This window comes from Hemicordylus capensis, chromosome 5, assembly GCF_027244095.1.
Source record: "Hemicordylus capensis ecotype Gifberg chromosome 5, rHemCap1.1.pri, whole genome shotgun sequence".
Taxonomy (NCBI): Eukaryota; Metazoa; Chordata; class Lepidosauria; order Squamata; family Cordylidae; genus Hemicordylus; species Hemicordylus capensis.
Window position 1 is genome coordinate 239,373,009 of NC_069661.1, and position 6,674 is coordinate 239,379,682.

The window sequence follows — 6,674 nt, forward strand, 5'->3', positions numbered from 1 at the left end:
GAGGAGCCTGCCACAGAAGCCTCCTTGGATGGATAGGCCACAGCAGGTCAGTTATGGCCCCAGCCTTGACTAGTGACTCCAAGAGCCCTTTCTCGTGATTGCCGAGAAAGGACTTGAGGGAGAGCCGGAGGAGGCCTTAAAATGCTTACTTCCCTGCAGAGGGATCACCCGCCCAGAGACTTGCTGGCTTCTGCTGGCAGCAGGGAGGTTTGGGGGGCTGGGAGGCACCCAGAATCCCCATAATGCACTGCATGAGTGTGCGGTGCATTATGGGCATCCTCCCAAGGCCAGCTGGGAACCCTGCAGGGTCCCAGCCATGGCTGCAAGCAGCTGGAAAGATGAGGTTCAGGGAGTGCTTTCTCCCTTTGCCTCATTTTGATGGTGGGCTCAGAGACTGTTAGCTGCCACACTGCTGCTGGGAGCTGAGTGGTTCCTGGCAGTTCTCACGGGAGGGCGAAACTGGGGGTTGGGCTTCCTTAGCCCCGTCTTGCCTGCGTGTGAGAATAGCCTCCGGGTCTGACACTGGACCTCCCTCCTGATGGAACTACTGGGGAGGAAGGGGAGGCTAGCTCAGTGCCTCCTCTGGAGCAGAGGCTCTGGAAGCTCTAGGGCTACATCAGCCCCCAAACAGCCCCCCCCCGGCCTTCTACTGGTTCGACAGAGCCCTTTCAGAGCTTGTGCTGCCAGCCTGCCTTGCTCGGCCTGGGTTTTGGACACACCATCACAAACCTTTTATGGTTCGTTTGTGGTGGCATGGAGAAAGTGGCTAGATCTCCATGGTGAGCTTCTATAGGCGCATGGCTTGCTGGATGGACCCTATCTGTGCACTGGCCCTGTGTCCGGCCCTGGGGAAAGCACAGCCCAAAGATGGCCAGGGAGACACAGGGTCCAGTCAGGCGCCTGGGGTGCTGGTGAAGGCCAGGTCTGAGGAAGACAGCCTTGGGTGGTGTGCATGCCTGTGGACAGTATAAGCCACAAGGCTTCAGATGCACACACCTGCAGAGACAGGAGACACAGGCCCAGGTTCTGGAGAGGCAAGATGATTGGACACAAGGCTTTTAGGACCACAATCCGATGGTTGAGAGTGAGCATCTTGCTCTAGGACAGGGAGCTCCAGCCCTGACAACCTCCTCCAGGGCCCCCGCTTTTGACTGAGGAAGCAGGACCCTTAAAGGGACCGCCCTCATTCCTACAGTGGAGCACTTTCTTGTCTTTCCATTGCTTTCCACTTGGTGTGCTCCCTGCATTGAATAATGAATGGGCTTTGGGAAACAGGAAAAAAAAGACATAAGAAGCTGCCGTTGGTCCATCTAGCAAAGTATTGTCTACACCAGGGATTCTCAACCTTGGGTCCCCAGATGTTGTTGGACTTCAACTCCCATAATCCCCAGCCCCAGTGGCCTTTGGTTGGGGATTATGGGAGTTGAAGTCCAACAACATCTGGGGACCCAAGGTTGAGAACCTCTGGTTTACACTGACTGGCAGCAGCTTTCCAAAGTTTCAGGGGAAAATCTTTCCCAGTCCTACCTACCTGGTGTGAGTGACCGAGCTCAGCTCCTCAAGGCAATTGGACTCAGGAGAGGATGCAGCTGGGGTTTGGGGGTCCTGCATTCTAGGCTGCCTGTCTAGAACACAGAGGTCAGTGGAGACAATGTCTGGAACAGGCTCTTGCTCCTCTGTTGATGGTAGGAAGGTGACATATCTCTGACAAGCTCCTACCTCTCTTTGAGCCCTGATTGCTGCTCTGGGCTGGGGCCATGACACATTGTTCATACGAATATGGCAAATATTTATATACCGCTTTTCAACAAGAGTTGCCAAAGCGGTTTACACAGAAATAAATAAATAGATAAAATTAAATAAAATGGATCTCTGTCCCAAAAGGACTCACAATCTAAAAAGGAAACACAAGACAGACACTAGCAACAGCCACTGGAGGGACCATATCCATCACAAACTGCCAAAATACACTTTGGCAACCATCTGCAGGTGGCAGCCTACAGAAGGAGGCTTTTATGAAAGTTCAGAAGAGGAAATTGCCAGAGCAGCTAAATACATATAAAAAGATCTCAAGACAAAGCAATCCAAATCTCCACATATTCTCTTCTCTGGTAGCAAGTGTCATCTTCTGAAGCAGGGTGGCTCTTTAATGAGGCAAGGTGAAGCAGTTGCCTTAGGCAGCAGATTATTGGTGTGCCAGAAGGGTGGCAAGATGTCCCATGCTGTCACCAGTGTTCCCTCTAAGAGGGATTCCCAGATGTTGACTACAATTCCCATAACCCCCAAGAAAAAGCCACTGCAGCTGGGGATTCTGGGAGTTGTAGTCAACAACATCTGGGAATCCATCTTAGAGGGAACACTGGCTGTCGCTATTGGAGCAGCTGTTGGAAATAGATCTGACCCTGGCAAAGGAGTGCCCCTCCTTGCAAAGCTTGCAAGAAGTACAAGGAGAGAAGAGGAGGCTGCAGCAACCTTCTTTGGAATTCTCTTCCCCTTCAGATTTGTCCAGTCCTCTCTTGACCGGTCTTTAAATCCTTACTGAAGACCTTTCTTTTCCACTGGGCATTTGCCCTGTAGTTTACTTTATTTCCTTTCCATCGTCTATTTTAGTTTGCTATTTTTAATGTAATTTTGATTGTAATTTTTAATGTTTCCTTATTTATATGCCATTGTACACCGCCCAGAGTCTTTGGAGTGGGCGGTATATTAAATGCTTCTAATAAATAAAGAAACAAACCTTCTTTCCTGTCCTTGAGCTACTTTCATAGCTTTCAAGGGTTGGTTTTGAAATGGGGTTGGTTCCTACCAGGCATGTGGGGTAAGACAGCATTTTGTGCCTTTCCTCACGCACCACTATACTTTGGGCTGCCCCTGAACTGAAGACTGATTCTTGCTGAAGTTCCTTCTTGCCATCTTGGTAACATATGTGACATATGGAGGTGGAGGAGGAGATGACCACCCCCAACTTTCAATAGCAGTGGGAGGAATAATTCAAAGATCTTTAACAGGCAGTACCAAAGCACCGGCCAACTCCAATTTTTCAATAATACATTTCCATATTATTATTTATTATTATTTATTTTATTTATTACATTTATAAACCACCCCATCCCAAGGCTTTCTGGGCGGTGTACAACAAATTTAAAAAGACTTAAAAACACACACCACTTAAAACACAGTTCTAAAAACAATATAAAAATAATTCAAAAACAATTTAAAAAACCAATTTAAAACTAATTAAAATACTTTTAATTTTTTTTTACAAACCTTGGAAAGCCAGGTCAAACAAGTAAGTTTTCAGGGCTCTCTTAAAGGCCGACAGTGAGCCTAAACTGTGAATATTTGCTGGGAGTGCATTCCATAGACTAGGAGCAGCTACAGAAAAGGCCCGGTTCCGAGTCGCCACCAGACATACCGGTGGTAACTGGAGACGGACCTCTCCAGATGACCTCAACAAGCGATGGGGCTCATACCGAAGAAGGCGCTCTCTAAGGTAGCCTCGACCCAAGCCATTCAGAGTTTTAAAGGTGATAACCAGCACTTTATATTTTGCCTGGAAACATATCGGCAGCCAGTGCAACTGTTTTAAGACAGGCATACTATGGTCTCTCTGGGTTACCCCAGAGACCAATCTGGCTGCTGCATTTTGAACTAACTGAAGTTTCCAAACTATGTACAAAGGCAGCCCCATGTAGAGCTCATTGCAGTAGTCGAGCCTGGAGATTACCAGTTGATGCATCACTGTTTTGCACCACTCTTCAAGGAATGGACACAGCTGGCAAATCAACTGAAGTTGATAGTGCTCCTGGCCATAGCCTCCACCTGCGTTACCAGAGTGAGGCCAGGATCCAAGAGCACTCCCAAGCTGCGTACCTGTTTCTTCTGGGGGAGTGTAACCCTATCCCACACAGAAAGATCTAACTCATCCCTTAAATTCCGACCCCCCCACAATGAGCACCTCCGCCTTGCTTGGATTCAGCTTCAATTTGTTATCCCTCATCCAGCCCATTACTGCGTGTAGGCAGGCATTTAGGGAGTTTCCTGATGATAATAATGATGATGATGAGGAGGAGGAGGAGGAGGAGGAGGAGGAGTAGTTGGAGAAATAGATTTGGGTGTGGTTGGCATACTGATAACACCCTGCACCAAACCTCCTGATGACCTCACCCAGCGGTTTCATGTAAATGTTAAAAAGCATTGGTGACAGACTGGAGCCCTGAGGGACCATATAATAGCTCCCATTTTAAAGAGGAATTTTCACCAAGCTCCACCATCTAGAATCTGCCTGAGATATAGGAGCGGAACCACTGCAAAGCAGTGCCTCCTATCCCCAATTCCCCCAGGCAATCCAGAAGGATACCTTGGTCGATGATATCAAACGCCGCCAAGATATCCAAAAGATCTCTCACACTCCCTCTGTCAATTCCTCAGGAAAGGTCATCTATCAGGCTGACCAAGGCAGACTCAACCCCATAGCCCACTCTAAAGCCAGTTTGAAATGGGTCTAGATAATCGGTTTCCTCCAAAACCGCCTGGAGCTGGTTAGCCACCACTCTTTCAATCACCTTGCCCAACCATGGGAGACTGGAGACCGGCTTATAACTATCCATCACTGAGGGATCTAGGGAAGGCTTCTTAAGAAGTGGTCTAATCATTGCCTCCTTCAAACAAGGAGGCATCCTACCCTCCCTCAGCAATGAATTAATGATGTTAACTAGGCCCTCTCCAACATTTCATCATAATTTCATCATATTATTTTCAGCATAATAATAGAGTGTAGGTTTTTATGTTATTTATTTTTAAAACAGCCACCTCAAGATAGTGTGAATAATAGTCTAAGAACCAAAAATAGTCTCTATTTTTCGACACATTCATATAATGGAATATATGAATGTGTCAAAACCCACTTTGTATCAGGCCTCCAGACCAGCTTGTCACTGTGTACTCACATATACTCTTTCCTTTGCCTAGGAGGTTTCCTTTGCCTGCTAGTATGTTTGACAGGTATATAGTTTTGGTGATCTGCTCTATATGCAGATTTATCTGAGGCCAATAGAGCTCCAGTTCTTTAGGGGCCTTCAGATGTTCCATCTCTGCAGTGCTCTTCCTCCTTCATAGAAGCTACCCAAACTAATTTAGGTATTAATGGAAACTACTGTCAAAGCCATTTTCATAAATACCTACATTTGCTTGGGAACACCACTTCTTGTAACATGTTATGTTTTGCTTCATTTGAACAGGCAAAACTGAAGGCTTTCTTTAACTTAACTGGTTTCAGTATTACAAATCTGGTTTCTCTGTAACGTTATTACAAATCTGGTTTTATTGTACTTGGTTTCATTATCACAATCTGCCTTTAACCAACCTGGTTCTTGCTGAGGCTTCTTGCTCTGCCACAGCTAACTCACTTTGGTAGGAACCAGTTCTGTGATTTTAACAGACACATTCACACATGTATAGACAAACATGTTTGTGTGTGAATATCTCTCTGTGTTTATGTCTTTCTTTGTGTGTAGGTCTGTGTGTGCATGCATTTGTGTATATGTGTGTGTGTGTGTACTGCCCTGAGCCATTTTTGGAAGGGCGGTATAGAAATTGAATAAACAAACAAACAAGTAAAACAGGCTTGTAGTTTGCTAGTATTGCTCGTGCACCACAAAATCACTGCACATTCTACCTTCATTTGTTGCCAGTTGATGTGCAAAAGAGTGAATGCATTTAGAAAGATGTATTTATATCTCCAGCACTTAAGCTTTCTAGTGTTTTTCCATTACTCATGAAAACTACCAAAGTTTGTTAGAAGGTATCATTCCTCATGCTTTTCCAATGGGGGAGCTTTTCTGCATTTCCCAACAAATTATAATCAATTTTTCTGGGATTTTCCATTTTCTGGTAGTCTGAGTGAGGTCTGGAACTTATCTGTGTAAACATTATGTTTCTCTCTTTCATGGTTTGGTTTGGGAGCAGAGGCACGCCAAGGTAACTTGGGTGCCCCGACTGCCCAGTTGCAAGCCCCCCCATGCAAGGACCCCAAAAACTTCCTTGGGTGGGCTGACCCACCAAAGCTCCATTTTTTTTGTTTAAAAACTCTTACCAAGGAGTGGCTGCAGGGCGGAGGGAGTAGAGCAGTCTTTCTCCCTTTCCCCCCCTCCCCGGGTGGTGGTAAGGTGTGAGCAGGAACAACGTTGAGCCCATCTGTTCAGGACAGCGTCTTGAAGCAACTGAGATTGTCACAAGATCTCTAGACTGTACAGGCATGCCTCGCAGTTGCTTCAAGACACTGGCCTGAATGGATGGTCTCAGCGTCATTCCTGCTCACACCCCACCGCCCCTGGGGGAAGGGGGGGAAAGGAGAAGGACTGCTCCGTCCCCGTCCCCCCCGCAGACACCCCTCAGACGTGGTAAGAGTTAAAAAAAAAAAACAGAGCTTTGGCGGGGCGGGTGTGGGGTGGCTCAGCTGCTGGGGGCTCCCGGCCCTGGCCATTTGGAGGTTCTTCCAGACCTTGGAGGACCAGACCGGGTCCCCAAGGTCCAGGGATTAGTGCACCTCTATCTGGGAATTTCATGTCAGTCACTGAGTGAGCTCCAAGCGGCTTTATATATATAGATATTGAGAGAGTTGTAAAGGCATAGCCTATGGCTCAACTGCAAGCTCTTTACAAAGAAGCTCTTCA